Genomic DNA, 14684 nt, shown 5'->3' on the forward strand with positions numbered 1-14684 from the left:
GGATTGAAAAGACCTTAAAGATCTAGTTCCAACCCACCTGCCATGGGCACGGAACCTTCCACTAGACCAGGTTGCTCAAAACCCCAGCCAACCTAGCCTTGAATGCTTCAATGACTCCTTCTAAACTACATCTAGCTAAAGCATCTAACTTATTGTTTGGGGGTTTTCTTATCTTCAAACAATGAAAAGGAACTCTGGCTTGACCCTAGCTCATTTTAAGTATGGATTTGTTCAGTTAGGAATATTATTATCCTAAGTCTTTTTACAGAGAAGGAGAAACAGTTACCTCTAAAGAGCATTCATAAGGTTGCTGGCAGTTCATAATAAGTGTCTCACTTAAGTACCTAGAGCTAGATAGATCAGGGCCACAAGGGTTTGTGCAAGTTCAACTGATCATCTGTACCAAACAGAAGCAGAATTCCCTGAGACCCCCCCACCTTGGCTGAGGGCTCAGCCATGCCCTGCAGTGGGTGGCTTGGAGCTGGCTGGAACCGTGTCCGGCACGGGGCAGCCCCGGCCTGCGCTCACAGAGCCACCCTGCAGCCCCTGCTGCTGTTGGAGCCTGGACACGGGAGCTCAGTAGAGTTCTTAACTCAGACAGAACAGACCACCATTACATTTTTCATTTGTTAGTTCTTGCTGTGTTTCATTTCTCATTTTACCCTGACTGCCATGTGCACTGATTTTATGCGGTAAAAACTCACATTTTTCATAGAATGCTGAGCAAGACTCTTTTCCCTTTGACTGCTATATCCTTAAGGGGACAAATGCAACCAGCATAAAACTGCATTTCATGTTGCATGGAGAGCTGTGGGCAGCCCAGTGTGTTTTGAGGTGAAATTCAGGACCAAGTAATTTTGCTACAAGAAGGAGGCAGAGGACACTTCCTTCACAGTGACCCTTGTGGACCTCTGGATATAATCCAGATGCAGGCTGGAGATGATGTGCACTGCAGCTGTTCCATTTCTGCAGCTGCTCCACTGCTGTTCACTCACCAGGCTAGGGTTTCTAAGTGTCAGAGCAAATGGGATATACAACAAAGGACAAACTTTATTTTTTCTGCAGGAAATTAAATAAAACAAACAAAGCAAACAAAAAAACAGAACAAATCCAAAACAAAAAAGTTTGCCAACCCCTTCTATTGTTGCAGTGTGTTACTTCCTATGGGTCAGTTTAATCAGAGCAGTGATTATTTCACCTGCCTGACATTTTTATATACACAGATGTCAAATAACATAGCCCAATGTCAAATGGTTTTGGTTTTTATGGTGGGGGCCACCTTCCTACAAATACTAACGCGGTAATAAAATATGATTGCTCTAATCACAATCTAACTTGTTTCTTTTGTCAAAGCAATGAAATTGGCTTTTCACATCAGTAGTCCACATTTGATTCATATTTCTGTTTAGCAGCTGGAGGCTGTCATGGGTGAAATGAGACTTGTCAGCCTCAGTAGGAGGAGCAAGTATTAATCTTTAAACTGATCTCAAAATGTAATTCTTATTTTTACGAAACTCTGGGAGTGGCAACAGGGTTACAGAATATCTGTTTCAAGTTAGTTACTTCAATGACTTTTGAGTTCACTTTCGTGCTGAGCTAGTTTCCCAAGGTTATGCATAGTATTTGATCATTTGTGTCAATTAATTACCATGAGTTCCATTTTACACAGATGTAAAGCTGAACTGCCCTGATAGTAGCTAGAAATGGGACGCTGATAAAATGCACCTGGAACTGATTTAAAGACACAAGAGAGATTCCTCCATCGGGTTGGAAAACTGGAGAATCTGACACTGGAGATTCTGAAGAAAGATAATTCAAATTTTTTCAAAAGTTAACCAAATTCCTGGTTGAATTATTAATACTATCACATTACATGCAAATGGTTATATGAATATGCATATATTCATATATGAATATGCATAAAGGTTATATGAATTGAACCATAAAACAATGTGTTTTACCTGTGATCAAAAAAAGAACAAGGAGCCACCCAACAGAGCAAATCATAAGCACAATATACCTTCACTCATGGGTGCAAACAGCTATATCTTTGAATTATTTTGGAAAACATGTTTTAATCACGGAAATCCCAATTTATTGTAGTGAGCCTTTCAACCCTGTAAGCAGCTATAAGGAAGGCATCATGATTTTTAATGGGTAATTAATGGGCAAAACCTTAAAAATTAAATCTTTGTTTTTCTTTCCCATTTGTAGCCTGGCCAAAACCATTGTTTATTTAAAGCTTGTCATGATTTACTGACACTACGAGGACCAAAATATATTTTGAGGAGTTAGTATAACCTCTTTGCCCCTTTCCCTCAAGAATTAACAGGTTGGCATAAATCACTGACTCCTGTGTAAGAAAGAGGGAAAGGAAATATGAATTATCAGTTTGGCATTTTATCTGAATAAACAGACCTACTAGAATGATTGAGGTTACATATTCAAGAGAGAAGTCTCTATCTGACACACAGACGCCATAGAAAATTGTGATAAATTGCCTAGGGTTTTTTCTTGATTATTTTTGCTGTAGTGAGAATAGTAGGATGGAACACGTTACAACTGACATCCACCCTGATAATGTCAACGAAGGGGATAAAGATCCAACTAAAATAACATTTTAGATGTTTTAGCTATACATTTTAACGATCTCCAGAGTCCAAGATATTTATACAGCTGCATATCATTGTGTAGAAAAGAAAAGTGTTTGTTTTAATTTTTTTACTTAATTTTCCTATTACTTTAAACAGTGCCTGTACAGAATTAGCAAAAATGTTGCAGCATGTATTTTTATTTGCAGAAATGTTCTCCTCTGAGATTGTTCCTTTATCTATGATACAGTGGTTTTCTCTTTTGTAATACCTATCTGTAGATATAGCTGTTATAGGCAGACAATTCAGGGCATGAGACATTCTAGTTTTATTTCAAAATGCACTGAGCTACTCTGTGTTAAAAAAAAAACAAACTTTGGACAAATTATGTACTGCTGCTGTTCTAGTTTTTGAACTTTAGTTTGAAAAGCAGACTTCTGTCCTTTGAAATAGTGTCATATCCACTCTGCAGATTCATGGTATTTAAATGTTAGTTTAGGTCATCTTAATAGCTACTGGAAACTTCCAAGTGAGAAATACAAACAATTGCATTCATTTTTTTCATCCGGGTCTGGAAAAAGTGTTCAAAACATATTAAGAAAAAAATTGGTGCTGAATTTTCTGATATGGTCCTTCTTATACAAACTTTCCTAGTTTCCTGATGTTTGCACAATGTCACAATCATTTTCACTGAATAGCAGCAGATATATTCCTCAGCACTTGAAAAGTACATACAGGAGTATAACTACAATTAAAAAAAAAAAAAAAAGTCATAAATCCTATCTGTAGTTAAGTGTTTTATGCTAAGGTGCCAGAAAATGCTTCGTTGTACTAAGGATTCACAGTTCTGGAGGACCTTCTGGAATGGGGCACCCCAAAGAGAGTGGAGATCAGTACTTTCCCTTAATAGATGTGGGCAGATCAGTAGAAGAAACAGTCTCTCTTTTGAACCTATGTACTTTGCACAATATAATGAAAAATAAAAAAAGTGCTATCTGAAGTTTAGGTGCTCACAAAAGTAAATGACTATAATCTAATTTTGGATTTAGATTTGTAAATGCTACTTTAAACAGGAAGTTCTTCGTTGATTTAAAAGATTAAATCACCACTGGAGAAACCTCTTGCTATGGGTATATGTTAAATATGAAATTTGAAGTTCTTGGGAACTTTAATTCTTATCCAGCTTCTGGTGTATCAACAGGCAAATTGCTTATAAACTTAAATTAGAGAACTTTAACTGCAATAACATGAAGTTTAGTTGGAATGTACTTGCTTTATTTCTTGGAAGGATTGTGTATCCCTTAAAGCATTGTAACTAGACATTTTATATTTGTTCTAGACAGTAAAATAAAGCTCTTAGAATGTCAGCAGTGCGCTTCAGTCACAAGCACTACCATGTAATAGAGTTTTACCCTAGCAGGGTGAAGTAGGCAGAAAGTGATGACCCGTCACAATTTAAATGGTTTGAGCAACTCAACAGGAAACTTCAGGAATAGCTCTGGTCACAAGCTTCCATGTTCTACCTAGGTTTCACTTAAGAGATGGCTTAATTGTTTTGCTCAAAGTCACATTAAAAGTCAGAGAAAGGCCAGAGAACAGAATTTTTATGTATCATTTTATTTTATTTTCTATATAAACAGCACCCCGGTAGACCATCCCATAGTTAGCAGTTATTTTCTAATCTTAATCTCTTTCTCAATGTCAAAGCCAATTTGATTAAATTCTGCAAACCTTGGGCAGTGGACTGATATATGTGTGTGTATGTATATATATATATATATAAATTCAATGAAAAATCCTTAAGGTTATATTGAAAAATTAGATCACTAATGCAGTATGTCAATGCCTAATTGTTTTGTTACCTCTTCTGATTTGTTACACAGTGCTAAACATTTTACTCTGGAAGTCAACCAAAATTTAATATCAGTTAAAAAAAAGCGCAGGTAATGTATTGATTGACAAATGGGTATTAAATAACTAATTGAGAAAATGAGAATTTTAGCTAAAGACAGTAATTTTAACCCTTATTTATATTTAAAAAATAAATTTATAGTCATCTTCAGCTTTATTGAAGGAATGGCAGTGCCCAGTAAGATGCTAGGTTACTTTTTCTAAAGAAAAGAAAAAGACAGCCTCCTGAATCAATAAAATATTTTATAGAGTGGCAGTATATTTACAAGTAAATAGCATTGTAGGGTGAGTTTATAACCTGACACTGGTGAAAAATGGAATTTTCCAAACTTTTAAGCCACTGAGACAATACAACATGTTGGCTTTATTTCTTTTGAGAAGAATGCTTCTGGATATCCCATAAAATTGCAGTTTACTACTGACTCTTTATCAGCTCTGTCATTTCAAAGTAAATTACTGACTTTCCTACAATTCTGAATGAAGTGGTACTGGAAAAAACAACAATTGTTTATTCTGAGCTATGTGTTAAGCCTTACACATACTTAATTGTATGATCTTCAAAGAACAAATATATAATGGTAGTTTAATTTTGATGTCAAGCTTTTGCTTTCCCTTCCTGTCATGTGATGTGAAAAATAAATGTAATATATTTATTTTTAAAATATTTTTTTAATCATTTACCTATTAGATAAAATCCTGCACTCCCAATCATTACTAATATTTTATCTGTTGGGTTCAGTGATGTAATGGTTTTCCATTTCTTTGTGTTTGATTATTTTATAACACTAAGAGAATAAGTCATGAAATGACACTGGAATTCAAAGTACAGTGTAAAAACTAATGATTGAGGAGCTCAATATGCACTCTTATATTAGTGTCTTTATTGCTATATGAACTTTTTAGGTTTGATGAGTTTAGATAGTGCTAAATAGTTGTACTGTATGTAGGCCACAAAACCAGCACAATACAATTGCTATATAGTGATGTGGGACAGTTTCTTCTCTGTCTTCCCCTCATGACCTTGAGCAATATAAAGACATGTTCTAGATCATTAGTTAAGTATTAGGATTGATGAAAGGACAATATTTTTAAATTGACAAAAGGGGGGTGTTAAATTTTCAGGCATGGATACCTTCAGTTCAGGCAAGTCTTAATGAGTGATTTTGCAGTCCTAAGGTACTCTTACTATGGTGTCAATTTCTTGACTAAGAGAGAACATAATGCAAACTTATATATTGAATCTTTGCTGAATGAACAGCGCTCACTGGAAAATTTCAGCTTTTTAGACTCATGAGTTTTCTTGCACTTAAACTGACAACAGTAGTGTTGTGTGTGGCCCATCAGGTGAAGGAAATCAGACGCAGGCTTTCAGCCCGGTCAGCCTGGTTTTTGCAAGTTCACTTTCTGTTCCTAGGATCTGATGAATTCAACAGCTGGGAAAATATGGCTTTTGCAATTATCAAAGATGTCTATATCCTTCATGATGCATCTTTATCTTGAGTGAGTCAAGCAGTATCTCAGAAGGTTTGTTCATTCTGGTAGAGTGCAACCAGCACACACACACAATTATATGTGGCGACTGCATCTGATTCTGAACTATAGCTTTTGTGTGACTTATAGGAATTTCACCATGGAAATGGAGGAAACATAATGTATTCCAGTTCCCAATAAATCATATTTCAGAGGAAGAATCTGTTTAAATTAGAACTTACAGCTTAAAATAAAGTTAATCTTTTCACCTCAAACTTTTAAGTAGTATTTTAATCAAACTAAAATTCAAATGTTTGATTGTGCTAAAAAAGTAAATATTTGACAATTTCCCGCCACACTTCCTAAACATATAATTTCTATATATTTCTGTATTTCTTTCAATTGCTGTATGTTTGTGTGCCTGGAAGTTGGTAGAGGGGAGGTTGAGGCGGGCAAGGAAGAGCTGGCTACAGGACTGGCTTCTGTCAGAAGCTGCTAGAAGTGTCCTCCATGTCTGACAGAGCCAATGCCAGTTGGCTCCAGGAAGGACCAGCCACTGGCCAAGGCTGAGCCAACCAGAGATGGCAGTAACACGTCTGTGATAGCATATTTAAGATGGAAAAAAAAAAACCAGTTATCATGCAGATGTAATTGTGCTCAAAGAAGAGAGGAATGAGAATATGTGAGAGGAACAACTATTCAGACACCAACAGTTCCAGGTGCTGGAGGTGAGATTCCCCTGCACTCTGTGGTGAAGACCACGGTGAAGCAGCCCATGGAGGTCAATGAGGGTAAATATAAAACAAATGTTGTTATGAGTGAGCAGACTCCTCAAGACTTCAAGAAAAAGCTGGACTAGTAAGCTCCCTGACTGACTAAAAGCTGTGCATCTGCTGAGCCTTAATTTCTTCGGTAAGCTGGAATAAATCTTAAATTCAGCTGTTGAAAAGGAGATCACCAAATAAAACCAAAACAGAATAAACAAAGTGAGAAAAAAACTTTTCACCTTTTTTATTTTTTAACTGCTGATTCAGCCACTGAGAATAGACAAAACTACTATTGGATTTATATAAGGGCAATCTATTCTCAGGCCTTGTGATCACTAAGGAATAATAATTTTGGTTATAGCAAGTAAAAGACTATTGGTAGAAATTCCCAGCTGCAGGAGAAAGGAGTGCTATAAATATATTGGTAAACTACAGGGATCCTGTATTTCAACAAAGATGACAGCTGCAATCTAGTAGGATGATGATTTTCCAAAGTTTGAATGTGCTTATTCAAAAACAGCTAAAATAATTATCTTTAGCATGTGAAAATTGTAGGATTTTTTAATAGTTACTGTTGCAGAAATTAGGGGTTTTATCCAATGTTTTAAAGCACAAGGGATGGTTAAACTTTCCTTTCAAATTTTCAAAGCTAAAATACTCTTATAGTGAGAAACACTGGAGAGTTTCAATTTTAAATGAAATCTAGCAGCTGTCCATGGCTTTCTGAACTTCTAGAACAGTACTTGATAAGATTTGTTAATCAGTTTGAAGGAACACAATGCCATCTGTAAAAGTGTTCTCTGGGCAGGTTTTGGATAATGGCTTCTCCTTGTATGACTGCCCAGAATGGCCTTTTGAGCCCCTGCCATCTGGTGTCCACATGACCATATTTTTCTATTCAATAGTATTCAAATATTATAATCAATTGATTAAGGAAAAAAGAGTTTGAACTAGCTTCTTGAAAGTAATTACATTGTTAAAACTTCCCTTACCTGTCCTTCCTTGTTTGTCTCTCTTCTTTTCCATTTCTCTTGGTTTCAGTAATGTATCGTTTCTTCATTAGAATAAGTGTCATATGGGTTTATTTCTGTTGTTTCTAACAGATCAGTGTCATGCTATTTCTACTAAAGGAGTTGCTTAAAGCCTATGATGGAGCATGGAGCACATGGGCCATCAGCTCATTTTGCTAACAATAATTTTATAGTATTCTAAAAACAAGGAAGAAATTCTATGGAATAATATTATATAACACTCTTTATATTACTTTTACTGTTCACATATTATTTTTTCCTTGGTGTTTTGATTGCAACGATTACTTCTACTCGAAACTGTATTTTCTGTCACATCTATGATCTTTTTTAATTTTAAGGCACTCTCTGTTACTAGGCATATCCTTTTATGGATATATAAACAATGCCCTTGTATGTCATTATTGAGGTTCCAACTTAGTACACTTGATACAGAATAATTGAAAGGTTTTGGTTTCATTTTTTAAGCATAATTAATGAACAGAATTATGTCTAAAACTGTTAGATATTTTTCAATACGAATCAAGCTTTTCAAAAATTAAAATGTAAATAAATGTAAATATAAGGAGCTTAATGAATAATCAAGTCTTGGCTCTATTACATTAATTACTGCATCTAATATCTTGTTTATTGAAACAGCGTCATTGCCCTTCTGTGTGACTTCTTGGCTGGACAGAGGTTGATATTTACATGTGTAAGCTTTTATTTTCATCATAATAGAGAGGTAAAGAACACATTCATTGAAGAGTGGTGTTCAGTTTACAAACTTTATAGAATCATTGAATGGTTTGGGTTGGAAGGGACTTTAAAGGTCACGTAGTTCCAACACCACCACCACAGGCTGGAACACCTTCCACTAGATTCTGTTGCTCAAATTCCCATCCAGCTTCGACATGAACAGTTCAAGGGATGGGACATCCACAGCTTCTCTGGGCAACCTCTTCCAGTGCCTCAACATCTTCTGAGTAAAGCATTTCTTCCTGACATCTGATCCAAATCTCTTGTCTTATAGTAAAAACTGTTCCCCCTTGACCTATCACTGTCTGCTTATGTAAAATGTCACTCTCCCTCATTTTTTGGAAGTCCCCTTTAGGTACTGGAAGGCCACAGTGAGGCCTCCCAGGAACCTTCTCTTCTCCAGGCTGAACAACCCCTTCTCTCTCAGCCTGTGTTTGTAAAAAGTTCTCAGTACGCTGTGACCCTCCCCTGGGCCACAACTTGTCAGTCTGCTCTAAAAAACTGACATTTCTCACAATATCTTTCCACAGGGAATTTTCGGGTGTTTTTTCTAGCCTCCACACAGTACTTGCTAAGGCTTTCTTGAAGATAATTCTTGAAATTTTTGGTTAAATCTGAAAATTATTCAAAACAAATTATTGAAGGAATGAGTGTTCCAGAGTTTTGTACTTTTATTTTAAATCCAGAACCTTTCTGTAAGTTGAAGCTATCACTAACTTGTTAACTTTAAAATTGTAGGTGTTGGAACTTGAAGTCTGAACACCAAATATTTGTTACTAACCTAACGGTTACTGAGGAAAGATCCATGGTATAACGCATCTATACATAATAATATTTTGCTTCAAAGTCCATGACTTCAAAGTGTGTAGTCGCATAGTTTACATGAGCATGAGCAGATCATTAATGTATTTTCAGATTCCAAATGCATCTAGAGCAGGGCAGCATGTCTGGAACAGAACCAATATAACAAAGGAGATCTCATATCGCTTGTCTTGCTGCATGAAACGTTGCAAATCACAACAGCCCTTCCTCCTGCCTAGTATTGCTTCTTCATTACAGTTAAATACTTCCCAAATGCTGAGCTAAATTAGCATGTTAATGTATCTGCTAATATTTTATTATTACAATTTGTTAAAGGCTGATTTCAGTTTAGTCTTTCTTCTGTTCTGTTGTGTTACAATCAGAACATGTGAACCATCTTAAAGCAATTCTGATTTTCCTATACCATATACCAAGTAAAACAATAAAGATAACCTCCAAAGGTTTGGAAACTAGTCTTCATGGCCCCAACTGAGAAAATGGAAGAAATCTTGTTGATTCATTCTCAATCAGTAAAGCAGGAATGGATTTTTTTGTATCAAATATAAATTTAAATTACCAGTCTTAACCAGATAGGTTGTATATAGAATGTAAAGCTGTGCATCACATTATTGAACTTATAGCCTTTCTTCAGCTATTTCTGCAGAAAGGCCTGAGAATATGTAAGTTTTGCAATATATAACAGCATGGTTTGTTGAGAAGTTCTAGAGTTAAGTTTTATCCACTGAGAGTGTTCTGTCTCTGTAACACAGACATCTGGTGGTTGAAGCATCTTTGATGTTCTCAAACCTGCCTTATAAAAAGAAGAAAAAAACCTCCAAACCTGACTAGAGTCTTTCCTCACTGTTCTCCCTACCCTGTGACTTCAAATAATTTTTCTGATATTAGTCTCATGAAATACATGCCATTTTCTCTAGCTGATGGTTCCTTGAAATTCTGGGATACAGTATGAGGAACTGTCTAAGTAATGTCTTACTTTGATATTAGCGAGGATTATATATTCTTAAACATTTTTTTAAAATGGAGAGAGCATACTGAAAATGTACTAAGAATATATTGAGAGAGACTGCTATTATTTAAACTGGTCCTAAATTTATTTTTAATAAATGCTGGTTTATAAATGTTTAGTTCATATTCACAATGCAGAGGAACATTGTTAGTACTGTAAGAAAAATCCTACTAATTAGTGCATAGCTATGCCCAAACTTTTACGTAATTTATGTCTAAATTTTGCAAGCTTTAAATAGGAAAATTACCTTGCATTTTCATTAATACATTCATTGCTTCAAAATTTTAGATTTCTAAAATGAAAATTGAAATTATAGTTAAAATACACTCAGTCTGTGAATGAGGGTTGAATGTAAAGGGAAGCAACTCAAGTTTGATATGTCAAAGGAGGAAAACTCAGAAGAAAGATGCAGAAAGCATGAAAAACTTTATAATGCCCTAAGTAAATGAAACTTTATACAGTTCAGAAAGAGTACAAACAAGTCACAGGTCTTTCGAGGGCATACAAAAGTCTTTTTCTTTAAAGTTAAAGCAGTGAAAGATTGTGAATGAGACTGAATGAACAGTAGATAACATGTCCAAGAAATGCTTGCAGAGACTGCAAGGTTTAAATATAGTCTGAAATTGAGATACTCAAATCAAAGATTATACTTTCTCGTCTCTCGTTATGGATCTCAGTAGCAGTGAATGATACTTCATAGTGGTGGATAAAGGGGAAATCTGACAGGATTGACACAGAGGAAGATAAAGGTCTCTGACAGGGATTCATTCAAGCATCTTTTCATCTATTTTCAGTCTGATAAGAAATGTTGGAGCTAAAAAAAAATCTTAAAATTTTGAAATCTAATTTTTAGGTAAATTCCAAGATACTGACAGGTAATATAACATAATATTATAATATATGCGTTAAAGTCCCTGGTGTCCCTGAATCACTAAAGTTAATAAATTGTTTCACTAATTTGAGAAATTTGTTCCTTTTTTCCCATCTGGAAAGATAAAATCAGGCAGGTTTGTTTTATAGGGAGTTGAATTTATTTTGTTATGATAGTATGTCACACAAACACCATCTGTTAAGAAAACGTTTGACAGTTTGTCAGGGAAAATAGAAGCTAAAACCTGGGCCATATTTAACAAGACCTGTAGACATCCAGGAAGATATGTCAAGTTTCAGACATATGACACCTGTCCTGTTTCAGGAAACAGTGTTTCTATGGATAAGAGATAACCTGAATCACCTTTCCCTGATATTGGTGTGAGAATGCATTGACAGAGTAAAGTAGTGGCCAAGAAGAAGATTTTGCAAAGGTGATCATCCACCTGAGGAGATCACATCATTTTATGCTGTGACTAAGGTCTCGCTCAACATTTACTGGTGTCCCAAAATACTTAGGCATTTTGTGTGTATGTATATATGTAAAATGAGGTGGCTTCACTGCAATGTGTTTGTGCTTAAAACATGGTAGCAAACACAACATTCTCCATCTTGTATTACAGTTGTTACCATAAGGTTCAAGTTTAGTAATCTTGATAAATTGGATAACCATACAGTCATATTTCTTATTTTTGTGTTTCAGTGATTCAGTAGTCCAAATTGAACCTCACTTCCACTAACATAGCTACAGTTCTGTGCTAAAAGTAGGAAATATTTGATTTTTTTTTTCTTCTGAAAAATGGAAGAATTGTTAGTAGGAAGATAATTTATTTTAAGAAACATCTGTCTACAAGCAGGCCGCTTTTCTAGCAAGATCAAGTTTTGTCTATAATTGCATTTCGATGCTGACATTTCCCAAGAAACTGCAAGATTAAATTCTCATAATAAAATGTATGAATACTAGCTAGTATAGATTTGTTCTGAAAGCCTTTATTCACACGCACAAAAATCTTTATCAGTCTAAGTATTTTCAGTGAAATTAGCAGGACTGTTTTTTAAGATAGTGGATTCCAGATACTAAAGATGGACTAAAGTCCAGCTGAACTGAATTTTTACTCACATTTGGGTTTTTTATTTAGCAGGAAATAATTTTTTTGGTAAGACATCTTTTTTTAAATTGAATCTTCAAAGAAATTTCTGATATTATCATAATCTTTCTTGATGTAGTTTAACAGAAGAGTATACAGTACAATAGGTAGCATTAAAAAGACGTGGAGAAAGAGATGTTTCTTTCCTATATTCTTAAAACATTCTATATGCAAAAAAACCTAAAAATGTTGAAATACATTGTAATGATTGCAGTTTCTCTACTTCTCTGCAGAAGAACCTATGCTTCAGGTCAAGAATTTTGGTCCTTACTAGAACATTGTCTAAGTTGTATTTTTCTAGTACTGTAACGCAGTTTTTTAGTTCTTAAAATTTTTTGTAAAACTTTGGATTTCTATATAAATTAATTGTCCCTGAAGCTGCCAAAACACATAAAGTTTTCTAGCTCTTAACATCTGATTGTATATATTCTGCTTGTCACCACTCCTTTTGCTGCTGTATTCAATTTGAAAGCATATCCCTGGGTGGGAAAACCAGCCACTTTTCACATCTAATCTCCCATTGCCTTTCAGCTGTAGTGTTGTCATCTGTAATCCAGTCAGGCTTGTATAATTTGTATGTGTGTATGTGCAGGATAGACAGCACATGTGTATTTGGGTTTTCTGTATATTCTTGTGATGGTTTCACTCTAGGCCTTCCTGGAGACCAGCTTGTAACCAGGAAGGAACTAGGAAGGTGACCATGGAAGTATTCCATACTATTCCTTTATGTAACTTGAGGTATAAATAAAGCCAGCAGGAGGGACCTCGCTCTCTTCCTTTCCGGCGAGGTTCGAGAACGGTGGGTCCCTGTCTCGGTCTGGCTTATCTGGAGCTGAGACCTACAGCGACTGCTGTTATCTGCCACGTGTGAGGGGAGAGCGCTGGGCCGTGTCCAGCCATCCCGCTTCTCTCAAGGGAAGTGGTGAGATTTGGCCAGTTCTTCAGTTTGCTGGTTACCGGGTTTTTAGATTGTGTAGACTGGTTTTGTTTTTGTCCCTTTTCGTCCTATTTTGTCCTTTTCCCTTCTCCCTTCCCCTCTTCCCTTAGGAAGCTATTTAGGGTTTCCGGGGTTATAGGTATATAATATTCTCACAATATATATCTGTTTTATATGTAAAATATATATATTTTTGCTATAACTTTGGCTACTTGGTTCGGTTTTTTTCTTCCCTCTCTGGGAAGCAGGCCTTTGTTGTCAAGTTTCGGAGACTTGGTGGGAAGCCAGCCCTAAACTTGCACAATTCTGTATATTTCTGTATATTTGGAGTCCTAAAATGCAGCAGCAACTAGAGAAAGAGAGAGGAGCTGAAAGCTCGGAGACGTCCTGTGAGCTGGACCAGGAGGGAATGCAGGGGAAACGGCCTCTTTTCCCCCCCGCCACATTGGCAACTGAGACAGAGGAAAGGAGCTCTGTTAGAACGCTTGGGGCAAAACTGAACTGAGAGCCCTAAACCGTTCAGACTCGAGGGAAATTGGCTCCTCGAGGAAGGGACTTTCACGAAATGCCTTGCAGTTCGTGATATGACCGTAGTGAAGCAAGCTTTGTCCCTGCTTTTGGCAGCCCATGGGAGAGACCTTCGGTTGGAGCTGAAGGGCTGAGAGGGGTGAGAAAAAACCCCTGTGTTGTAATGGAGAGAGAGAGAGAGAGATTTTCCAGCTACGACAAATCCAGCTACGACTGCTGCCTTGAAGAGGAGAGACACTGCTGCCCTGAAAGTGGAAAAGATCTTTTCTTCTTTCCTTTGAACTTTTATTGGAGGGAAAGGAGGGATTTGATCTATGTAAATATATTGCTTTACCATAGGAGAGATAGTTAGAATTGTTGTATATAAATATATTATAGTATTTATTGTGTTAGTAATAAATTTTGATATAATTTTCTCATGCTAGTAGATGTGTTATGTCTGAAAACCCCTCTCACATTGATGTGGGGGGCTTAGAAATTGGATTTTTGAGGGTCTCAAGCCATGACAATTTGTTATATTTTTTCTTATACTATCTTAACCTTACAATGGTGTCTTTTGAGTATTTCAGAAGATGAATTCATGAAATGTTGCTTTTCCTGTATAGGGAAAACTGTGGAACCTGATATATCCTTAAAAAGGTGACTGACCATGGGAAGTCAATCACTTTGTGTCCCACAGAAGCAAAATATGGGAGATTTTTATCATCACCAAAAAAAAATAAACCATACACCAAATAAATCAGTTCTTTGAGGCTTCTTTTTGGTAATAATTTAAATTGGTTCAAGAGAAAATGGTAAAATATGGTTGAATTCTGGATGTTGAAGTTTATGTATGGGAAAAGTGAATAGTCATCTTTACAGTTGCATG

At 36.0% G+C, this 14684-nt stretch overlaps 1 protein-coding gene across 2 annotated transcripts in view; it reads left to right on the forward strand.

Annotated features, from left to right (window-relative positions):
• CSMD1 (CUB and Sushi multiple domains 1) overlaps positions 1–14684 on the forward strand; it is a 1077872-nt gene that overhangs the window by 712554 nt on the left and 350634 nt on the right. The window lies entirely within an intron of this gene.

Source organism: Pseudopipra pipra, chromosome 3, assembly GCF_036250125.1.
Source record: "Pseudopipra pipra isolate bDixPip1 chromosome 3, bDixPip1.hap1, whole genome shotgun sequence".
In the NCBI taxonomy this organism is placed as follows: domain Eukaryota; kingdom Metazoa; phylum Chordata; class Aves; order Passeriformes; family Pipridae; genus Pseudopipra; species Pseudopipra pipra.